The following is a 25,321-nucleotide window of genomic DNA, read 5'->3' as shown; positions in this document are numbered from 1 at the left end:
TTCTTTTTAATTACTTAAAAACAAATCAATGGATTTGCACCAAATTACAAAATGAGATCTTTCTGGTCCAAGCTCTAGCTTGCTGCCAAATTTGGTTTTATTCTGTTCAGCGGTCCAGCCTGTAGTCATGTCTAAAACCCCTTTGGGAAATGAATGGGGAAAAGGCATTTTGGGACCACCCTTTTACTCGACCTCTACTGACGAATGACCCCAAAGCTTTCCAGACAGTAGCTGAATTGAATGGTAAACTAGCTTTAAAACTTTGGTAGACTCGTCAAATGGAGCCAAAGTTATTAGCAAAACAAAAAAAGGTCCTAACTATAACTACCTACTGGTGACAGCTAGTGTTATACATATTTATATATATATACATACACATATATATATGAGGCAGACAATGTCTTCAATGGTGCAATTCAGCAGAGACGAGACAAACCCAGTACTGGTGCAAGTGTTATTTATTAAAGCCCAAACACCAAGTCAACCATGACGCGTTTCAGCCCGTGAAGGGCCTTGATCACATGACAAACGCTAAGAAGGTGAGGTGACGTTTTTAAAGTGCCAGCGTGCTAAAAGTAATCATGAACATAGAGGACAGACTATTGTCTCCCTATTTGCGGTTAAAACAATCTTTCCCATTTGAATACACAGTATAGAACAATTTCATTATACATATAAAATACAATATTAACCAGTGTTAAGGTGCAAGAATATTGAGACCATATAAAATGTAAAAGCATGTTCAACAATTATGTTTAAAAATTAATCAATTCATAAGAAATCTCTAAAATGTAGAAATATAGATTTTTACAAAAACATTCTTTCTATGTACATGCCCTAATCATTTCAAATCGGTCATTATCTGAACATAATTCTTGCTAACCTATCAGATTTGGTGAAAGGCCAAAAATCAATTGCAAGGGGACCCATTTGGATATTGTTATCCTTAAACAATTGCTAAGTCCTAAACATCCATATTATTGCAAATTACTGGGAATATATAACCCAAGTGGGCCTAATTCAGTATGCAGACCGTAATTTAAATACAATTAACTGTGCAAACCCCGCAAATAAATACTTATAAATACATGTCAGCACACTATAAATAACCAAGTGTATAAAAAAGTGCCAGAAATATTTCATAAAGTGTAACAAAAGAAATTAAAAAAACGTTAAATAGGTTGGAAGAGCAGCAATATATTGATATGGAATGAAACAACAACAACAGCTAAAAACAGGTAAAATAGTCTTCACTTGAGTTCATACCATTGGGGATCTTGCAATCGAACAGTATAATGTGTCTTGTCTCCAGTTTGCGTAGGAGTGCCGCACGGTCACCCCCTCTCCTCAACGGAAGAACTGTATCGATTGCAAAATACCTCAAGCCCTCTGGATTCTGGTTATGCACTTCCTCGAAATGCCTGGCCACTGAGTACGCGGTGTTGCCGTTGGTAATGGCCCTCAAGTGCTGGAGTATCCTCTTGTGTACTGGTAATTTTGTACTACCAACTTAGCGTAAACCACAGGGACACTCCAGCACATACACCGCTTACTCAGTTTTACAAGTTAGTTTCGATTGGATGCGGACAGGAGTTTCACTTAAGGGAATTGTGTACTCACTTTTGTTGATACCATTCTTGCACGCCTTGCAGATGGAACACTTAAGGAACCCCTTACTGCCAGATAGCCAGTTTCCTGCCACTCTGACTTCAGGACTTCTGGAAACCAAACTATCACTCATGGATCTGGCTTTTCTAAAGGTGATAGATGGAGGGTTACACAGTTGAGATCCTAATACTTGATCACTAGAGATTAGGGACCAGTTTCTACGTATGATCCTATGGATAGCCTGATGTTGCATGCTATAAGTTAATATCAATCTAGTTTCTTGCTGCTTAATAGGGAAAAGTCGCTCACATTTTTTTTAGTGTTTCCTCCTTCAACCATATTGGCTCTGTTCATAGCTTTGTGAAGTCCACGAGTGAAGTAGTATTTTAGAGATGCTTTATTCCAAGTTGTATAGAGAGACCCCACCATGAGCATCCATCATGGTGCTCAACCCAGCCAACTGTAAACTCTCAGGCAGATCACCAACATTCTGATAGATGCATCACATGAACATTCTATTAGAGGTAGAGAAGGACAGCATAGAGAATACCAAGATACTACATTATCCTCTTTTCTTAACGGAAAACAAAAAGCTAAAAACAGTTACGGAGAACCGGAGGAAATGAAAGCAAGATTAATGAGCAAAAGCGGAAAAAGGAACAGCAAAGAGAAAAATACTCATAAAAAGAGGACAAAGAAAGAAGAATGGAAAAAACATATAAACCATCCTCCCTTCTTACACCATATAAACCATCCCCTCTTCTTACACCATATAAACCATCCTCTCTTCTTACAGAACTTTAAAAAGAAGAAAACAAAGGAATGCAATAGAAAAGAGAAGGAACAAAAGAAACCTTTGTTTCAAGAAAAAGGAAGAAGGAAGATGAGGAAAAGTAGAGGTGAAACCTCATCAAAACACTATTACCTCTAAGCAAAATACAATAACGTAATGCAAGAGATAACAGTGCAAACAGTTGCAAACAATAGATGAAATCTGAACATATTTAGTATAGATAGCATAAATGCACATAAATAGAGAAAACACAAGCTAAATATGTGGATGTAAAACTTTAAAAACCTAGACTCTTAAAAGTGAATGGTAAACTAGCATATTTGAATAAAAACACAACAATGCTATAGGACTACACCCCAAGCATAGCTCCTCTGAAGAAGACAAAATACGCATACCCAACAGAGTATAAAACAAAAAGAGACGAGGTCCGTGTTGACAACTGACAAAGTGCCAGGTGGGACTGAAACCCATTACAGTAAAATGGGACTAAAACCCATAACAAAAACATTTAAATAAAGTAGATGGGACTAAAACCCACTACAAACAAATTGGACTATAACCCATCGCAAATACATAGAATTTGCGCAAGTAGGACTAAAACCCACTGCAAGCAAATGGGACTTGAACCCATCGCAAAAACATTGCAAATTAAATAAATGGGACTAAAACCCATAGCAAATTAAACAGGTGGGACTGAAACCCACTGTGAGCAAATGGGACTAGGACCCATCGCAAAAGACATTTAAATAAAACAGATGGGACTAAGACCCTCTGTAAGCAAATGGGACTGTTACCCATTGCAAAGACATTAAAATAACACAGGTGGGACTAAAACCCACTGCAGCCTAATGGGACTGAAACCCATTGCAAAGACAATGAAAAAATAAACAGATGGGACTAAAACCCTCTGTAAACAAATGGGACTGGGACCCAATGCAGACCATTAAAAGTAAACAGCTGGGACTAAAACCCACTGCAAATGAATGGAAACAGAACATTACAGTGCACAGTAGAGTACACATAAAATATGTGGCTTGTGAGGAAGAAAACCACAATACTAAACAAGTAAAAGAAAAAAAAAACAAAGCACACTTCCTGCCGCCCTGCGCCTTCAAAGTGCAATTCTTAAACATTTAAACACTGCATTATCACAAATGTACACGCTGGACTTCCCCTTAATGCAAATATAGATAAATGCGTGAAAAAGTGAAACACAGGAGTGCAAACAATGATGTTTTTAATCGCCAGAGCTCGATCCATGCCCCCGAGAAGAATATCTTCACTACAGAGAAGAATGAGCTGAGATGAAACGAAAATAAAAACCTTCTATTTCCCATTTCCGGCATCATCAAGAAGGGAATGTACAGTACCTTGGATTAGTCACAGAGCAAAAAGGAAAAATGTCGTTAGTCTCGCCGTCCGCTGCATTACAGTGACTCAAAAACAGAGAGACAGCTTAGAACTTGAGGCGTTGAGGTGTAAACAGCGCTGAAAACAAACATTGCGGGACGCACAGTGACATATAGCAGGGTGGCTCACGGCGCTTCAGAACACCAAACTACATGGGGAGATGCGGCAAAGAGGACGGCACATCAGAGAATGTCAGAGGAAGGCAGCGTCATAGAAACTCCAATGAAGGCTCTGATGAAGACAGCAGGTGAGAGTGTGACACACGCGCTGCATATTTAAACAGAGTGAAGCAGTTAAACTGTCAATGGCTTCGGTGGCTCGACTTTCGGTGTAATTTGCTAAAAAAAAAGGCAAAATTCACTCAGTAACATGGAACAGAAAAGCCAAAGTTCTCCACTTGTACACGAAAGAAAAATGAGCAGTCACGAGACGTTTCCCTTCCAGCTCAAGTTCTGCATACATTAAAATGAAGGTGAAGGCAACATAAACTTAAATATTCCTCCGTTAGGTTGCAGCAAGTATTCATTTCCTCAAGCTGGCAAAGCTATTGAAATTACACCACCATTTAAATTGTAATAAAAACGATGGAATTAACACTTCAGTTCGAGGAACTGAATCAGCACCCTGTCATAAAAAAAACTTGAAACAGATAAAGTTCACCTTCAAGGGTTTTGTAATTAAAAGTCACTGTTGCATGTATAACCATACTAGGTCAGACACAATTCTTCCCCAAACAGTGTAGAAAGAAATTCAATGCCTATTCTCATGTAAAGGCATAACACAGGATGAGCCAGGAGCAAAAACGATTCTGGTTTAACCCATTAAAGGCCACAGCTCCAACACAGCATAAAGAAGACTCTCCTTGTAAATAGGACAACAGGCAGAGTTGGCAAGAGGAATGCTTACCCTCATGTGAGGATAAAGCGTGAGTCCCAAAGTCAAAACAAAGTGGCTTACCCAGCGTCAGGGCACAGCTCCAAAATAAAATTTGTAGACTCACTGTTACACAACACAGGACGACTGCCAGACTGCTATGGGCGACCGGTTGTAGGTCACTGGTGGGGTCATGCTGGCAGTTGGGGTAGCTTTTCTTGTTGCAGGAGGTCCTTTCTTAATTTGTAGTTTTCTTTCTTAATTTCTTCTAGTTTGAAGTAATTCCAGACTTGACAGGTGTAGGTTCTTTCTTTAGATCGTCGCCATAATTGTAATGATGAGAAGTCCACGAGTGAAGTAGTATTTTAGAGATGCTTTATTCCAAGTTGTATAGAGAGACCCCACCAGGAGTATCCATCATGGTACTCAGCCCAGCCAACTGTAACCTCTCAGGCAGATCACCAACATTCTGATAGATGCATCACATGAACATTCTATTAGAGGTAGAGAAGGAAAGCATAGAGAATACCAAGATACTACACTTTGTCAAGTATTTCAGCTCGATACCCCCTCCTCAAAAACCTCGCCCTACACTCATTTTGCGCAAATCTGCATTCCAGATCGGAGCTGCAGATTCTTCTAATACGCAGCATCTCACCATATGGGATGCTGCTTATTAGATGGGCTGGATGGTGGCTAGACGCATGTAACACGGCATTGCCAGCCGTGGGTTTTCTAAAGAGTCTGGTCTCCAGTTTGGAATCCTGAATATAAATCTCCACATCCAAGAAGCAAATTGAAGTACGACTCATTTGGCTAGTGAATCCCAAATTCAATACATTGCAATTCAAATCATTAACAAACAACTGTGCATCCTCCTCACAACCTTTCCAAATTATCAGGATGTCGTCAATGTAGCGAAGCCACTTGACGACACTGTTGGATGCTGTTGCGGTGAGGGATGGCATAAGGACCTGCTCCTCCCAGTAACCCATAAGCAAACAGGCATAACTGGGAGAAAAGCAAGCCCCCATCGCCACCCCCCTCACCTGGTGAAATACCAGATTGGAGAAAAGGAAAAAGTTGTTGTGCAGGCACAGATCAATCATATCCACCAACATTACACTATGGTCTTTGAGACAAGATGGTCTGCTATTTAGGTAATGCTGTACAGCTTTGAGTCCGTCCCTATGATGTATAGATGTATAGAGGGACGATACATCAAGTGAGAGAAGAAGAAAATCCGGTTGCCATATAACATCACCAAGTTTCTTGAGCAAGTCTCCAGTGTCAAGCACAAAAGATGGTAGGTTCCTAACGTAATCCTGGAGAAAAAAATCCACATATTTACTCACGTTCTCCAGGATACTTTTACGTGCCGAAATTATCGGACGTCCTGGAGGCTTGTTGGTGTTTTTATGTATTTTTGGGATGAAATAAGCAACGGCATCACTGGATTTGTCACCTTTAAAAACTTAAACTCGTCCATTGACAATAAGCCCAGACTTCTCCAAGCCATGAGCTTACTGGTCACCATATTCCAAGAATCTTTGACAATGCTCAAATTAGCTCTTTTATAGCAGTCTCTGTCGTTCAGCTGGCCCCAAGCCTCCTCCATGTACAACTTCTTTGGCCACAACACCACGTTGCCGCCTTTATCCATTTGGCGGATAATTATGTTGGTATTACCCTGTAGTTTCTTAATTAACTGGTAATAGGCGGCATCACGATAGTGGTGTTGGTTCTTAGTTCTCATCTGTTTAATAAAAAGTTGTTTCAGCTCAACAGAGACTTTGTCTTGGAATAAATCGATGTTATCTTTTACCATTATAGGACAAAAAGTTGAGCGCGGTTTGAAGGGTGTCGGGGCTGTAACAATGTTCAAACCAGTGTCCGAACACAATGAGGGTATTGCTGCCCCCATCTGGATATGGTGAACGATCTGTGACAAATCCGAGCTGCCTGCAGGTGGCGTAGATGACACAGTGCAAACCTCAGAATCCACCAGCAAAGTATTTTTTGATGATTTGTTTGAAGCATGGTATTTGCGTAATTCTAGCTTCCTAGCAAACTTGAAGAGATCGATCTTATTTGCATAGTCAAAATTGCTAGGTGGGCTAAATGACAGACCCAGGGCCAACATTTCTGTTTCTTTACTAGAGAGCTCGATATCTCTATATATAAAAACGAATGTATGTCTGTCTGTCTGTTTGTCCTTTATACATTACTACACCATTCATCCGATCGCCATGAAACTTTGGGAAGTTGTTGAGTACACTCCCGCGAAGGATTCTGGCATAAATTTTTTTTAAATATCGGCCCCCCGGGGCCCTCACAAACTTTTAAATATCGGCCCCCCAGGGCCCTCATAATCTTTTGAATACTGAATGTTTTCATTTACGGAATACCAGGCGAAGCGACAACGTATAAGTCCATCGATACTGTGATGAATCAAGACGAAGTTGTCAATTACCCAACGGAATTCTTGAATTCCCTGGATATGCCAGGTATGCCACCGCACATTTTAACATTGATAATTGGCGTGCCTATCATTCTTCTCCGAAATATCAATCCACCACGACTTTGCAATGGTACAAGACTTTCGGTGATAAAGATGATGAACAAGGTCATCGAAGCTACAATTTTGAATGGGAAATTTAAGGGGGAAGATGTACTGTTGCCACGTATTCCAATGATCCCAACAGATATGCCGTTTGAATTCAACCATTTACAGTTTCCGGTGCGACTCGCTTTTGCAATGACCATCAACAAAGTACAAGGACAATCGCTACAAGTGTGTGGACTAGATTTGGAGAATCCATGCTTCTCACATGGACAACTGTATGTGGCCAGCTCAGGCGTCGGAAAAACTTCTGATTTATTCGTGTACGCACTAGATGAAAAAAAAAATATTGTGTATCCACAAGCACTCGGATAAATAAATAGAATTAAAACGACACTTTGAAATGTTTTCCATGTTAAAATGAATAAGTTTCAATAAAAATGACACAATGTAAATTGAATTGAATGTTATCATAACGACTTTCCTTGAATATCCTTTCTTCTGAGATCGCAGCAATGCGTAACGGGTAAGCTAGTATATATATATATATATATATATATATATATATATAGGATGACCCTATCGAAAATCGGAGGGCATCTTTGACGTTAACCCAAAGACTTACATCTGTGGAAATTGAACAAGAGGCACGAGCAGCGGCCTAAAACCTGTCTCCAAGTTTCTACCAATAATGCCTCCAGATGCCATTGACACCTTCTCGGATTTAGTCATCAGGGAGCTGATGACTTATAGAGACAAATTGAAGTCTAAGAGAGGTCGGGATAATCTAACTAAGGCGCAACGTTTGGCGGTAAAAAGTCTGGCTGATGACACCTCCATTATTTGCAAACCGTCAGACAAAGGAGGTAATGTTGTTCTCCTTTCACGTGAACAATACGTGGCAGAAGCTATGCGTCAATTAGGTGATAGAGCATGCTATGAACTCTCCTCTAAAACTGTGTACCTTGAGAGCATTGAACAACTACACAGTTTGCTCAAAAAGTGGCATGATAAATCCATGCTTGATCTGGATGAATACCTATTCCTGGAGACCATCAATCCTACACTCCCCACCTTCTACCACCTACCCAAGGTTCATAAGAACAAGAACAAACCACCTGGACGGCCCATAGTTTCCTCTATGGGCGTCTTTACAGAGAACCTTTCTAAATCTTTAGATCACTTCTTGTTCAAACTGGTACTCAACCTCAAGTCCTATATCAAGGACACCAAGGATTTCATTGAAAACATCGAAAAAGTGGACTGGCAACCTACGTACTGTATGATCACACTAGACATAACAAGTCTTTATATGTGCATTGATCACACACAAGGCCTTCGAGCGGTCGAGTATTTCTTGAAAAAGCGACCATTAAAACTGGCAAAGCATAATGCAATGTTATTGGAACTCCTTGAATTCTGCCTCCATAATAATATATTTTTTTTCCGGGAAAATGTTTTTAGACAGGTCGCTGGTACGGCGATGGGCTCCTGCTTCGCCCCCAGCTACTCGAATTTATTCGTAGGCTGGTGGGAGGAGCAGGTAGCCTGGGGCCCGGTGAATGAGGGGTGGTCACAGAAAATCGTATCTTTGCTTAGGTACATAGACGACCTGTTCTTGGTCTGGAATGGCACTATGGAGGAAGCAGAACAGTACATTGGAGTTCTTAATAATAACAATAACAATTTAAGATTTACTGGCCATGTGAGCAAAGTGACAGCCAACTATTTAGATCTTAATGTAGAAATTGAGGATGGGAAGATTAGAATAGCATTGTACCGAAAACCAACGGCTGGCAACAGCATGCTTCACGCGTCGAACAGCCACCCCTGGAGCCTAATTAACAGTATCCCGTATGGGGAGTTCCTCCGACTGAAACGTAACTGTACAATGAACAGTGACTTTGATATAACTGCCCAAGATAGCTTTGATAGATTCTTAGCTAGAGGCTACGAAGAGGAACTCCTCCAAAAAGCTCTAACAAGGGTAGAATCCATATCCAGAAGAGATCTTTTAAAAAAACAATCTAAAGACACTAAAGACAATGGTAAATGTAGGCTTATCACCACTTTCTCACGTGATTCCTCGTGGTTGAGATCCATCATGAGGAAGCACTGGCATGTCCTGAAAACAGACAATATCATTGGTGCGGATGTACCTCCGGCACCCCTGATTACCTTCAGAGAGGCACGTTCCCTAAGGGATCCTCTGGTTCACAGTCACCTTGAACCGGTGGTCAAAAAAACAGGGTCAATAAGGGAGGCAAGGGGATTTTTCCCGTGTGGTCGAAGTAAGGCCTGTGCCTTCAGCAGAAGGGTATTGTCTTATGAGGTTAAGGGCTGTAAAACGGGGAAAAAGATCAACAAATTCATGTCATGCCATACCACTTATGCTGTTTATTGTCTGAAATGCCTGTGTGATCTGAAGTATGTAGGGAGCACCATCAATTCCGTTAAGCTCAGAATTTTAGAACACATGCGGGCCATTGCAAATAAGGTCTTCACGTATCCAGTTGCCAGGCATTTCGCAATCAAGCACAAAGGAAATAGAGATTTACTTCAATATTTCTGTCTGGACCATGTACCTGAGAACCCAAGAGGGGGAGATAGAATGCAGAGACTCCGCAGACTTGAGTCCAGGTACATAGTGGATTTACAAACTAAGGCACCCAATGGCCTGAATAGCGGAGAAGAATTAGCGGTGCACCTTGGTATATTGATCAGGGGCGATGTACACCACTTGGTTCAAAATTTAATCGTTTCATACATATTTATGATTTAAGAACTCTATGAAACTTTCTGAATTTCTCGCTATTGTGTATCTGTTGAATAATCTATTTTATCTCATTGTCGTCTGCTAAATGAGGAGAAATGTAAATGTACTTATAGGTTCACAAGTGTAACAAGATTCAGTTTATAGTTCTGTCATGATGCACATAGAATCTAAGGATGTATTAAGATGTTTAGACTAATTGTTTGGAATCAAGAGGGATATACAACCCAAGTGGGTTGCTTTGCCGATCCACGGCAAGATTGTTGTCAAAAGGTGACATAGATGATGCCGAAATGTACGCATCATGGTTTGAATATATGCAAAGCCATTGCCTAGTGCACACAATTTCGATAGAATGCTACTTCCAATATGGCGCCCGCGTTATTGTAGCAGGCGATACCCCTCTTTTATTTCAATGAATTGTCTTAAAATGGCGCCGCGCTATGCATGTGTGTTTAGACATTGAGGAAGGGAGCTTTCCCGAAACGCGTCTTTCTTATCAAATAAAACTTTTGTGAGTACTGAAGTGTCCCGGGCGTGCTGCCTTTCTTTTCCAAGGATTTGGGAGGAGTTGGAGCGTCGATTTATATTGCGGCACACCACCGCGAGGCAGCACCCGCCGGAAAGAGTGCCTCACTATTTGGTGTACTGGTAGCTGTTATATATATATATATATATATATATATATATATATGGCTCAATTTCTGTTCCCAGTTGAAACCACAGAAGTAACGGACCACCACACGGCTTGCAGAGTGTCACAGCGTACTTTTATTATCCATTTTACAGCAGCAGTTCAGGTAGGCATGACGCGTTTCGGGCAGGGACTGCCCTTGATCACATGACGGAAATGCAGTTAGAGTCACTTTAAATAGAGCACACACTCATTTTTTTCATCCATAGTAATACCACGTGTTCTAATGATCAAAACATAGAAAACGGACTTGTTTTAAAAGTGTAAGGTGTTTTACATGTGCACAGAAAAATTGGTAATTTTGCCTGCATGGCTATAACCTTTTAGCAGCATATTATATATTGCACATAAAATAGAATATTTACAATTTAGTTCATTTTGCAATGAACATATAACCGCTTAAATGCGTTTTGACTTGTGCAAATTTAGACTGACAGCATAATTATTAGAAACCACACAATACAACTACAATATCATAGTAAATCAATATGTAAAACCATTGCAACCAATAAATAACATATAAATATGTTAAAATAATAAAAAAGACCTTATATACATAACAGGTCAATTAATGATTTACATGAATACATATCATATTTAAAATGATTGTGCAAATGGCAATTCACCAAATAAGTGGCTGTACTCGTAATGTAGCTGACTTGTGAATTACTTTTTCGTACTGTCTCATAAAAATGTCACACTTAACTGTCCCGTTGTTACATAAAAACATACTATTCATAAAGTGCTAATGCTGAACTAATACAAGAAGGATAGTGCCACTACCCTTAAGCCAATGGTTCCTTCTAGAAGGAATGAATAATCAAATGTATTGAAGGCAAAATTACGATGTAAAGTGCTGAGTGAAATAGGTGCAACCAAAATAATATGAAAGGTTTAAAAACTAGTGATCCTGGAGAGAGATATGAAATTACAGGTTCAATAAAGGTTGCTCAGGGACAGTAGTCAGATAGTCAATAAGGCATCTGGTGTAATCATACAGATCATTGGCGATGGAATCGACCCAAGTAACATATCTAACTGAATCAGTGGATGGGGTATTAGATAGGGTACAGTAATACAAAATTACAGGAAGGTATGCATGTCCTCCCTGTCATTAAGGCCGTTAGGATGCTTAGAATCAAGGTTAAGAATGTATCTTGTCTCTAACTGCCTTAGAGCCTTGTCCCTATCCCCACCTCGCTTGGGAGCCGGTGCCTGATCAATTACAAAGTAAGTAAGACAATTCACGTCTTTATTGTGGCCTACTTTAAAATGTCTGGCTACCGGGTAAGCCGGGTCACTATGGATAATAGCCGGAATGTGTTGCAGGATACGCATATGTACAGGATTTTTTGTGCTGCCAACATAACGTAAGCCGCAAGTGCACGTGAGGACGTATATAGCGTACTCAGTGCGGCAATCATATTTACCCCTAATAGGTTGTGCTTTGGTTTTAAACGGGGTGTTATAGGTGGCAGTGTTGGCTCCAAAGTTGCATGCCCTACAGGTAGCACACTTACGAAATCCGTTACTGGAGGGCATCCAAGTTTTTATACTAGTAGACCCAGTGGAGATCTCTTTAGATAAGAGATTCCCCATGTTTTTTGATTTTCTGAATGTCACGCTAGGATGTTCTAATAGCGTGGTTTTCAGAATGGGGTCTGTGAGGACTATGGGCCAATTCTTATTCATGATATTTCGTATTTTGCGTTCCTGTCTACTGTAAGTGGTGATCAGTCTTGGGGAACACGTTTCCACCGCTGTGCCAGCATCTAACTCAATGGTGTTTAGTAACAGGGTGGATCTAGGTCTCTCATTAGTTTTGTTCATGGCTTTGTCAAGAATGTCCTCGCTATACCCTCTCGCTCGCATGCGTTCCAGACTTAACTGACTGCAGATATTAAATTGTTCCGGCGTGCTGCAAATGCGTTTTAAACGCAGCAATTCACCGTAGGGTATGCTGGCTATTAAATGGCGCGGATGAGCACTGCATGCGTGTAATATTGCATTTCCAGCAGATGGTTTTCTATATGCTGTGGTAGTAAGTGTCTCATCAGTTATTTGTATTTGGACATCCAAAAACTCTAGCGTAGTGTCACTTATGTTTGAAGTGAAGTGTAGATTGAACTCATTGATGTTTAAAAGTTCAACAAACTCCAGTGCACTTTGCATATTGCCCTTCCAAATAACAAAAACATCATCTATAAAACGAAGCCATGAAATGACATTGTTTTCAAACACAATCTTGTGTTCCTTCATGAGGACCAACAGACATAATGATGCACAAATTAAGACAGTTTAGTCACTAACCCATGCACTCAGTGAGACACATTTAATCACTCACTCATACATTCAGTCATGCACCTACTAAATCCTTCGTCCAGACACTTATACATCTACTCATTCTTCAATATGTAAAACATATTTAAACTTCACAGAAACACACAGTCACTGGATGACGTCATCAGTGATCTCATCAGTGATGTCATTTGAGATGTCATCAGTGATGTCATCAGTGATGTCACTGACCATGTCATGAATGATGTAATATGTGACATGATCAGCAGTGGATTGCGGGTGCGCGATATATAGTTAGTGCAACTAACTATATATGGAATTTCAATGGTTTTGTGTGAGTAAAATAAGGTTTTTTAAATGCTAATTCCTAACTATATATGGTCTATAACCTATGGTTTTTTCAGTGAATTTTCAAGGTTTTGTAAATGCTAATTCCTAACTATATATGGTCTATAACCTATGGTTTTTTCAGTGAATTTCAATGGTTTTTTAATAGCAAATATCATAAGCTGTCGAATGTCAAGTACGTGGTAAGTGAAAACATTTTCGTGTTTATGCACACTGATCTGCTTTGAATGGTGCCCCCCCCTCATTTCTATTAGGAGTACTCTCTCTTTGCAGATAGTGAAAGGTAGTTAACGCAGGCCTTTGCCCCCGTTGTAATCCGTCGTGCCTGCTTCTCTCTCCATTTGATTGATTGTTATCCAAGTATTTACTATTTTAGAATTAGTTCTCTTTGGTTCATTCTCTATTTACAAACAAACACAGAGTCGCAATACTCTGTTTAGTCTTTGCAGATAACGAAAAATCGTGTAAAAAAAAAGAAAAGGAATCGAGCAAAATCAGTAGGCCACTAATGGGATCTCTTTTTGACCTCGCTAAAATAGAAACATTAGGAACAACCCCTCATGACAAATACAAAACTAGTGAGATGAACTGAACTCCACACAATGATGGCTGCAAAACAGCTCGGCTCCGCCACCCACCCCGCCCAAAATAACGATAAAGAGCGGCTGCCATGATTGGTTGCGGAATGGCCACGACGGAGCTACGAAATGGTGCTGCTCTCATGCTAACCCCAGCTTCAGTCTGAAACATCCAGAAACACTGTAGACTACCAATTCGATCAGTTCCGGTAGCGCCCCAATGTAACCCGGTAGAGAAGAACTAGCCCTCCCCTCTTTGACTGATGGTTCTTGTTGCCTGTCCCTTCTGTTGTCATTTAACAGAACTATTTAGCCTGCTGAAAGGGGTTGTGTTTCGACCGCTGGTTGGTGGAGACATTTTGACTATATTCTGGACCTGCGTTGTCGCGTAATGCGTCATATGACGCGCCGCGTTAGCGCATCCGGAAGTCATCCGGGGCGCGCAGCGCGTAACGTAAGCATAACAAGTCATGTGACTTGTTAATAAAACTTTTCATTGGTTCATTTTACTTTTCTTATTCTAATGATGAAAGCCTTGGTCATATCACCTAAAAATTACGCTTTTAATTACTTCCGAACATTATTTTTTCTTAAATATATGTTATAATGTTCCAGGCTAATGTACTTTCCCGGAAATTTTACAACTGTCCTGCGAGTAAAATATATTCTTTTTTCGAGAAAAAGAGCGTTTCTTCGTCCCATGACGGAGCCGTTGAGCAAAAGAGGGTCGACCTGCTGTCTTAGTCGCCGATACGCCTGAATATGAGATTCTTATCGATCACTTTATGTTGCAGGAATAGAAAACACAACAGCCCTTGACCATTTATCTTTACTGCGTTCCTTCGTATTATACCTTTTACCCTTCATGTAATTGGTCTGCTTTATTTCACTTGCCTTTTAATCAATCAATCAATCAATCATAGACATTTATAGAGCGCTCTACTTACCCGGAGGGTCTCAAGGCGCTAGGGGGGGGTGCTGCTACTGCCCGAACAGCCAGGTCTTGAGCTTCTTCCTGAAGGCGAGGTGGTCTTGGGTCAGGCGCAGGTCGGTCGGGAGGGAGTTCCAGGTCTTGGCAGCCAGGTAGGAGAAGGACCTTCCTCCTGTTGTCGTTCTTCGGATGCGGGGGACGGCGGCGAGGGCGTGACTGGCTGATCGGAGGTGTCGTTTGGGAGCGTAGAAGTTGATGCGGTTGTTGAGGTAGCTCGGGCCTTGATTGTGTAGGGCTTTGTGTGCGTGGGTGAGGAGACGGAAGGTGATTCTCTTGTTGACCGGGAGCCAGTGCAGGTCTCTTAGGTGTCCGGAGATGTGGCTGTGTCGTGGGATGTCGAGGATGAGTCTGGCTGAGGCGTTCTGGATCCGTTGGAGTCTCTTCTGGAGCTTGGCGGTGGTTCCGGCGTAGAGGGCGTTGCCGTAGTCCAGTCGGCTGGTGACGAGGGCCTGGGTGACAGTCTTCCTGGTCTCGGTGGGGATCCACCGGAAGATTTTCCGTAGCATGCGCAGGATGTTGAAGCACGACGAGGAGACTGCGTTGACTTGCTTGGTCATGGAGAGGGAGGAGTCCAGGATGAAGCCCAGGTTGCGTGCGTGGTCTGTCGGTTTGGGTGCAGTTCCCAGGGCGGGGGGCCACCAGGAGTCGTCCCAGGCGGAGGGCGAGGATCCCAGGATGAGGACTTCCGTCTTGTCCGAGTTCAGCTTCAGGCAGCTGGTCGACATCCACTCGGCTACTTCTTTCATTCCTTCGTGGAGGTTGGCTCTGGCGGCGGCGGGGTCGTTGGTAAGGGAGAGGATCAGCTGGGTATCGTCGGCGTAGGAGATGATGTTCAGGTTGTGTTGGCGTGCGATGGCCGCGAGGGGGCTCATGTAGACGTTGAAGAGGGTTGGGCTCAGCGAGGATCCTTGGGGTACGCCGCAGATGACTTCGGTGGCCTTTGATTTGTACGGAGGTAGGCGGACTCTCTGGGTTCTTCCGTCGAGGAAGGAGATGATCCATTCCAGTGCCTTCTCCTGGATTCCGACGTCGTAGAGGCGCTGCACTAGGGTGCGGTGGCAGACGGTGTCGAAGGCCGCGGAGAGGTCTAGGAGGATGAGCGCCGCTGTTTCTCCGTTATCCATCAGGGTTCGGATGTCATCGGTGGCAGCGATGAGGGCGGTCTCGGTGCTGTGGTTGGCTCGGAAGCCAGACTGTGAGGGGTCGAGGGATCCGTTCGTCTCAAGGAAGGCGGCCAGCTGCTTGTTGACGGTCTTCTCGATGACTTTGGCTGGAAACGGGAGGAGCGAGATGGGGCGGTAATTCTTCAGTTCGGTGGGGTCCGCTGTTGGTTTCTTGAGTAGAGCGCTGAGTTCGGCGTGCTTCCAGCTCTCAGGGAAGGTGGCGGTGTGGAATGAGGTGTTGATGATGTCCCGCAGGTGGGGTGCGATGACAGCGTCGGCCTTGTTGAAGACGTGGTGAGGGCAAGGGTCGGTCGGAGATCCGGAGTGGATGGAGTTCATCGTGCGGACGGTGTCTTCGGTGCTGATAGGAGTCCAGGCGCGGAGGGTGGTGGTGGGGGGCGGTGGTTCGGTTGAGTCGGGCGTGGCGTTCGTCGGTTGGGTGTTGAAGCTGTTGTGTATGTCCGCGATCTTGTTGTGGAAGTAGGAGGCGAGGGAGTTGCAGAGTTCTTGCGATGGGGTGATGTCGTTGTTTCCGGCGTTGGGGTTGGAGAGCTCTTTCACGATGTTGAAGAGTTCCTTGCAGTTGTGTGCGTTGTTGTCCAGTCGGTCCTTGAATGCAGTTTTCTTGGTGTCGCGGATCAGCTGGTGGTGCTTCCGGGTGGCAAGCTTGAGGGTGGTCATCTTGTCCGGTGTTGGCTCCCTTCTCCAGGCTTTCTCGAGGGCTCGGCAGTTCTTCTTGGAGCTCTTGAGTTCGTCGGTGAACCATGGGGCCTTCTTGCTGCCGGGTCTGCTGGGCGGGGTCTTCAGTGGGGCGAGTACGTCCGCGCAGTTGCTGATCCACTTCGTGAGGTTGTCGGCGGCCTGGCTGGGGTTCGCTGAGCTGGCGGGAGGGTGCTGGCTCAGGGCAGCGGCGAGCTGGTCGGCTGTGATCTTGCTCCAGCTTCTTCGGGCAACCTGTTGCTGGTGGTGGTGGGTCGTCGTTCTTCTGAAGGTGAAGTGGACGCAGCTGTGGTCCGTCCAGTGGAGTCCAGTGGCGTGGCTGAAGGTGATGTCTTTGCTGGATGAGAAGACGGCAACGAGTGTGTGTCCGGCGAGGTGGGTGGGGGTGGTCACCAGCTGCTTGAGTCCGAGGTTGGCGAGGTTGTCCAGCAGGGTGGTGGTGTTGCGGTCGTTGTTGTTCTCCAGGTGGAAGTTGATGTCCCCCAGGAGGATGTAGTCAGCGGAGGGGAGGGCATGCGGGCTGACGAAGTCGGCGATGTCCTCGCTGAATCGTGTGCGTGGTCCAGGGGGTCGGTAGATCAGGGTGCCTCTGAGGGTGGTCTTCGGGTCGGTGTGGATCTGGAAGTGTAGGTGTTCGGCGGTGGTCAGGATGTCGTCTGTGCTGGTCGTGATGCGGATGGTGTCCCTGTGGATGATGGCGATGCCTCCTCCTATCTGGTTGGCAGTGCGGTCCCTCCGGGTGATCTTGTAGCCCTCTGGGATGGCGATGGCGATGTCGGGAGCTGAAGAGGCGTTCATCCAGGTCTCCGTGAGGAAGGCAACGTCTGGTGCTGTGGTGTCGATGAGGTTCCAGAGTTCGATGGCGTGTCTGTGGACTGAGCGGGTGTTGAGCAGGATGCACTTCAGGTGGTTGGTGCTGGTGTTCGTCTTGGCGGGTGCTGGTGCGAGGCAGGTCCGGATGCAGGTGAACTTGCAGGACTGGCAGATGAAGGGTCCGTGGGTGCGTCTCGGGGTGGCACGGTAGCATCCCGGGGCTCGTCCGTCGTTGAGTGCGATGAGGGTGGCGGCGTCGTACGTCCGGCGGGTGGGCTGGGGTCTGCGGAGGCCAGGGGTCCTGGCGCTGGGCGCGGGCCAGGCGCGGACGGGCGCAGACGGGCTTACCTTTGGCGCACCTTCGGCGCTCAGTCGGTGCTCCCGCTGCGCGCGTCCGCTGCGCGGTCGCTGAGGGGGCGTCATAAGAAGGGATCCTGGAGGGCGGGTCAGGCGGGAGGCGGGGAGCGCGTGGGCCTATCGGTAGGCGGGGGGGCGGGGTCGCGTCAAAACCGGCGCGAAATCCAGGCGGCCGGCCCTGCGGCGGCTGGGGCGTCGGGCTGGATCGGCGATCAGGCGGGCGGCCCTGCGGCGGCTGGGGCGCCGGGATGGATCGGCAGCAGGCAGCAGGTAAGTGGCAGGCAGCAGGCGGGGAGCGAGGGGGCAACCGGGCCGAGGGCACAGTGGTCGCTGCAAGAGTGGGGTCGGGGTCCCCTTAAGAAGGGATCCTGGAGGGCGGGTCAGGCGGGAGGCGGGGAGCGCGTGGGCCTATCGTAGGCGGGGGGGCGGGGTCGCGTCAAAACCGGCGCGAAATCCAGGCGGCCGGCCCTGCGGCGGCTGGGGCGCCGGGCTGGATCGGCGATCAGGCGGGCGGCCCTGCGGCGGCTGGGGCGCCGGGATGGATCGGCAGCAGGCAGCAGGTAAGTGGCAGGCAGCAGGCGGGGAGCGAGGGGGCAACCAGGCCGAGGGCACAGTGGTCGCTGCAAGAGTGGGGTCGGGGTCCCCTTAAGAAGGGATCCTGGAGGGCGGGTCAGGCGGGAGGCGGGGAGCGCGTGGGCCTATCGGTAGGCGGGGGGGCGGGGTCGCGTCAAAACCGGCGCGAAATCCAGGCGGCCGGCCCTGCGGCGGCTGGGGCGCCGGGCTGGATCGGCGATCAGGCGGGCGGCCCTGCGGCGGCTGGGGCGCCGGGATGGATCGGCAGCAGGCAGCAGGTAAGTGGCAGGCAGCAGGCGGGGAGCGAGGGGGCAACCAGGCCGAGGGCACAGTGGTCGCCTTTTAATGATTCTAAAACAGTGACTATTATTAAAAACTTTACCAATGTATATACTACTACCATGTTTTCTTTTAAAAACCTTTATTGTGAAAATGTCATTATACAAATACGAGCCTATAACCACGTGGGCCTGCCACGGAGCAAACTGTAATCGTATATGATGAATAGACATTTACACTGTAGAGGAACGTAACGGGCGGGCCATTAGGTTGCAAGAACTAAGGTGTCTAACAGTTACGGAATCGGTGGACGTACATTTTATAATTAAAATACGACAGGGCCAGTTACAATAAAATTATCTAGATATACATTTGCGGGCAAGTACCATGGGTGACGTTAATTCGAACTTTCAACAGTACAGTAATCAATAACACATCAGAACTTAATATCAATAGGGATGTCGAAATATTCAATCAATTCTCGTCCCCGCCCGCCATGTGCTTCAAAACTGCATACGTATCTCGTGATTTCAAGGTTCTGCAACCAGTACACAACAAGGAGTTACGAGTCCCATTTATTCCGGCGCCATTTTGGGCGAGGACGGGCAGGTCCAGGATATAGTCAAAATGTCTCTACCAACCATCGACTATGATGATGTTCATATGCTGTATTTATTAGAGTAACACTCATCTGTCCACATGAAATTAATTTACAACAATCTAAACATGTCATTTTAATCTTTCCAAAGTTCTTCTAAATATTTGGGACCGTTTCCCTTGCCTCTGAAGCTCTCAGTGCCACTTCTTTGATGAATGTACTAGCAGGTCAGGGGTTCTCCTCCAAATCTCTCTTTTATGCAGCACTATAATTAATTGGTGCCACCTCTCCATATGACGATGCATGGTATAGTTACCACAACTATATTTTTTTTCGGTTCCTCTGGAGAGTTCATCATGGCAGATGAAGCGTGTAACGTACCGGGCATTTACCTTTTTTTGCATGTACAGGAAAGGAAAAAAAAATCGAGCGTCCAAGTTCTAAGGTGTCCCAGGGCCATTTTAGTGGACCAGGCCCAAATCCAAAGAACAGGCCGCCATTTTGAGAGTCCTCTTGCAGCCGCCTGTCGCTGTAGCATCAAGAGCAGCCGAAACTCAGCTGAATGGCAACTGAAACGGTAAATGGGCGCCCCACTACATTTCAGCATTGTAGGATGACCACACCAGTACAGCAACTTGCTAGACATCACCTCGGTGCCATCCGGATCTCGGCGCCCCACTGCAGATGAAGAGCCTCTCAACTATGAAACCACCACGGCGACATCCGGATCTTGGCGCGTTGTGCTGCCTTTGGCCTATTCGCACATCGGTCCGCTACTGACGCCATCTCACAGGCTAATGGGGTGACCCACGCCGAGTTTCAGCATTGTAGGATGACCACACCAACTTGCTAGACATCACCTCGGTGCCATCCGAATCTTGGCATCTCAACGCCTAGTGGTATCTTCCATACAGAAAATATTGTTACGCTGCCTTTGGCCCCATTCGCACATCAGTCCGCAACTTAGACATCACCTCGGTGCCATCCGGATCTTGGCATCTCAGCGCCTTGTGGTGTCAGTCAGAAAATATTGTTGCGCTGCCTTTGTCCCCATTCGCACATCAGTCCGCTACTGACACCATCTCACAGGCCAATAGGGCGCCCCACGCCGACTTTTACCATTGTACGATGGCCACACCAGTGGCACAACTTGCTAGACATCACCTCGGTGCCATCCGAATCTTGGCATCTCAACGCCTAGTGGTATCTTCCATACAGAAAATCTTGTTACGCTACCTTTGGCCCCATTCGCACATCGGTCCGCAACTTAGACATCACCTCGGTGCCATCCGGATCTTGGCATCTCAGCGCCTTGTGGTGTCTTCTACTCCGAAAATATTGTAGAAAATATTGTTGCGCTGCCTTTGGCCCCATTCACACATCAGTCCGCTACTGACACCATCTCACAGGCCAACAGGGCGCCCCACGCCGACTTTTACCATTGTACGATGGCCACACCAGTGCCACAACTTGCTAGACACCACCTCGGTGCCATCCGGATCTTGGCATCTCAGCGCCTTGTGGTGTCTTCAAATCAGAAAATATTGTTGCGCTGCCTTTGGCCCCATTCGCACATCGGTCCGCTACTGACGCCATCTCACAGGCCAACGGGGCGCCCCACGCCGACTTTCAACATTGTAGGATGGCCACAGAAGTGCGACAACTTACTAGACACCACCTCGGTGCCATCCGGATCTTGGCGCGTTGTGCTGCCTTCGGCCTATTCGCACATCGGTCCGCTACTGCTGCAAACTCACAGGCCAACGGGGCGCCCCACGCCGACTTTCAGCATTGTAGGATGGCCACACCAGTGCGGCAACTTGCTACACACCACCTCGGTGCCATCCGGATCTTGGAATCTCAGCGCCTAGTGGTGTCTTCTATTCCGAAAATATTGTTGCGCTGCCTTCGGCCCCATTCACACATCGATCCGCTACTGACACCATCTCACAGTCCAACGGGGCGCCCCACGCCGACTTTCAGCATTGTAGGATGGCCACACCAGTGCGGCAACTTACTAGACACCACCTCGGTGCCATCCGGATCTTGGCGCGTTGTGCTGCCTTCGGCCTATTCGCACATCGGTCCGCTACTGACGCAAACTCACAGGCCAACGGGGCGCCCCACGCCGACTTTCAGCATTGTTGGATGGCCACACCAGTGCGGCAACTTACTAGACACCACCTCGGTGCCATCCGGATCTTGGCGCGTTGTGCTGCCTTCGGCCTATTCGCACATCGGTCCGCTACTGACGCAAACTCACAGGCCAACGGGGCGCCCCACGCCGACTTTCAGCATTGTTGGATGGCCACACCAGTGCGGCAACTTACTAGACACCACCTCGGTGCCATCCGGATCTTGGCGCGTTGTGCTGCCTTCGGCCTATTCGCACATCGGTCCGCTACTGACGCAAACTCACAGGCCAACGGGGCGCCCCACGCCGACTTTCAGCATTGTAGGATGGCCACACCAGTGCTGCAACTTGCTGGACACCACCTCGGTGCCATCCGGATCTTGGCGCATTGTGTTGCCTTCGGCCTATTCGCACATCGGTCCGCTACTGACGCCGCCTCACGTGCCAACGGGGCGCCCCACGCCGACTTTCAGCATTGTAGGATGGCCACACCAGTGCTGCAACTTGCTGGACACCACCTCGGTGCCATCCGGATCTTGGCGCGTTGTGTTGCCTTCGGCCTATTCGCACATCGGTCCGCTACTGACGCCGCCTCACGTGCCAACGGGGCGCCCCACGCCGACTTTCAGCATTGTAGGATGGCCACACCAGTGCTGCAACTTGCTGGACACCACCTCGGTGCCATCCGGATCTTGGCGCGTTGTGTTGCCTTCGGCCTATTCGCACATCGGTCCGCTACTGACGCCGCCTCACGTGCCAACGGGGCGCCCCACTCCGACTTTCAGCATTGTAGGATGGCCACACCAGTGCTGCAACTTGCTGGACACCACCTCGGTGCCATCCGGATCTTGGCGCGTTGTGTTGCCTTCGGCCTATTCGCACATCGGTCCGCTACTGACGCCGCCTCACGTGCCAACGTATTTTCTCCGCATTTTACACCCTATGCCGCATAACAGGTCATGTGACTTGTTTATAAAACTTTTCATTGGTTCATTTTACTTTTGGTTTCCTAATGATGGAAGGCTTGATCATGTGACCTAAAAACAACACTTTTCATTGGATGAAAACTTTTTTTTTTTTCCAAACGATGAAAGCCCCACCTTGTTTCTGGATGTTTCAGACTGAAGCTGGCGTCAGCATGAGAGCACCACCATCTCGTAGCTCAGTCGTGGTCATTCCGCGAGCAATCATGGCAGCCGCTCCCCACCAGAAGCCTGCAGGAGTCGGAGCCCCCAAAACTTTTGATGAATTCTCAAGGCGGAGGGGACGCTTTCGAGAATGGGGTCCAAGACCTAGCAGACAAGCGTCCGATTTCCAAGGTGTCCCAGGGCCATTTCAGTGGACCAGGCCCAAAAAGGAAACAGCCTGCCGCCATTTTGAGAGTCCTGTGACAGCAGCCTATCGCTGCACCGCAAGAGTGGGCGCAACTCAGCTGAATTGCGGCTTTTGACACAGTGGACCAAAAACGGACGGAATGGCAACTGAAACGGTAAAGGGGCGCCCCACTACAACAGATGACACTCCACCTGGAGAGGCCCGTTCACCGCCTCCCCCGGGGCGCCCCGCGCCGTTATTCGGAGCAGCATTGTAGGATACCAAAACCAGTGCGGCAACTTACTGGACATCACCTTGGTGCCATCGTTCTGCTGCCTTGGAACTATTCGCGCAACAGTTTGCTACTGATGACCCACCCCCCGCGACGCCCCATGCCGTTATTTGCTGGGTGGCAACTTACTAGACATCACTTTAGTGTCATCTAGATTTCAGCGCGTTCTGCTGCCTTGGAACTATTCGCACAACAGTTTGCTACTGATGACCCACCCCCCGTGACGCCCCACGCCGGAAATCTGGACGTTGTGCTGCGTTGGGACTATTCGCACAGCCGACCGCTACTTCGTTGTTTTTCCCTAAAAATGTTTATATGTTATTACTATTTTTGTTTTCTTGTATATATTTATAAATTATTAAAGTTTTATAATCTTACTACTTTGTCGGAGTGCTATATATTTTTAATGTGACACATAATTGTAAAAACTTTGATGTACAAAGAGTCATCCCTGGAATCTTCCGCTTCAGGCTCGGTCCCCTCCCCAATCACAATACAGGATGGTTTTCAGATAATAGCAACGCTTCTGCTGTGACGGATCTCATCGAGTGTGGGCCTTGATCTACTATAACTCCTTTGAAGAGGGGTGATTCTTTACAGCTGTGGCCATAAACTACATCTGCAGGGCTAGCTGATACCCTAGGACCAGCCTGGACAATCGGACACAGAGGAAAAGGAGTGTCAGAGGGTGCGGTAGTGAATAGGGCGAAAGGGAGGTGTCGGGCGGGCACAGGGTGTGATTCTCAGGGAAGAGCAGCGCAGATGGGGGGAGGTTTATTACCCATGCATAAGACAGAGAGCGGGGGTGACCACTGCCTGGGGGAGATGCTTGCGAGGGTGAGGAGCCATGCTAAGGATTGACAGCGTGCACAGAGTGGGTCTGGTCAAGGCATCTAAAATGGCTGCCGTGCACGACAAAAGTGTAGCATTTGAAAAAAGACAAGATGGCGCAGACAATGTTTTTCAACACTTCCTGATTTCCTTCGAATCGAACGTTAACAGACGTTGGGGCATATTACCAAAGTTAAGCGATATTTATCCCTAACGATGCTTAGCAACGATTTTTTTACCGTCAGAAATTATCGCAGATAAACCTTGCTATTATCAAGGTTTATCGGAAATACGATAAAAAACGACCGCAATGCATTAATATCGCTGAAAACTCAGCGATATTCATGCATTACCGAGCTAATGCTCTTAGCCATGTTATCCACCTCCCATTGGATAACATGGCTAAGAACTGCTCAGGGCAGGTGGTAGCTTTTGGAGATATTCGCGCTTATCTCGAATATTTCCAAAAGTTGATAATAGGAGATAGCGATGTTAGCGACTGTTTCCAGTCGCTAACATCTTGGCATGCCCACTTTGCATGTCATTAGTGATAAATATCACTCACATGCAAAGTGGGGCCCAAGATGGTCGCTATATTCTACTAGCCGTCGCTAACTGGTGTTAGCAACAGCTAGGTAATACACATATAATTTTATCTCCGCGAAGCGGAGCGCTGTTACAGATATATATCTTGTTTCTGAACGTTAATTTCTCAAAATGCACTGAAGCACATATATTGAGACCTAGCAAAGGCACATCGGGCTACCAGTCCCTACAATTTTGCCAAGTTTCGTGCAAATCCATTCAGCTGTTCGATCCTACCGAGAGACAAGATGGCGGCCGCTACGGACTGTTTGGAATGTTTACAGACACCGGAGAGCCAATCAGCTTCGCTTCGCAAAGCTCCGTAACGCGAAAAGTACGCGAAGCGGTGCGCTGTTACAGATATATATCTTTTTTTGAACGTTAATTTCTCAAAATCCACTGGAGCACATATATTGAGATCTAGCAAAGGCACATCGGGCTACCAGTCCCTACAATTTTGCCAAGTTTCGTGCAAATCCATTCAGCTGTTCGATTATTATTATTTTTATCTTTTTTTTGCCCCGCGGGGCCCTTTTAAAACCTCCACATCAAACCTAGGGGGTGAGCGACAATGTACTATGCCCCCTTATGGTCATTTGCCCCTTCGCTTTGGCCTCCTCTTGTCTCTTGATCCTACCGAGAGACAAGATGGCGGCCGCTACGGACTGTTTGGAATGTTGACAGACGCCGGAGAACCAATCAGCTTCGCTTCACAAAGCTCCGTTGCGCGTAA

General features: G+C 46.6%; 1 protein-coding gene across 2 annotated transcripts in view; it reads right to left on the bottom strand.

Annotated features, from left to right (window-relative positions):
- Nucleotides 1-25,321, bottom strand: part of LOC144806088 (uncharacterized) — an 851,437-nt gene that overhangs the window by 62,456 nt on the left and 763,660 nt on the right. The gene's annotated exons all lie outside the window — the stretch shown is intronic.

This window comes from Lissotriton helveticus, assembly GCF_964261635.1.
Source record: "Lissotriton helveticus chromosome 1_1 unlocalized genomic scaffold, aLisHel1.1 SUPER_1_unloc_44, whole genome shotgun sequence".
NCBI lineage: Eukaryota > Metazoa > Chordata > Amphibia > Caudata > Salamandridae > Lissotriton > Lissotriton helveticus.
This window is presented reverse-complemented; position numbering and strand designations above follow the sequence as displayed.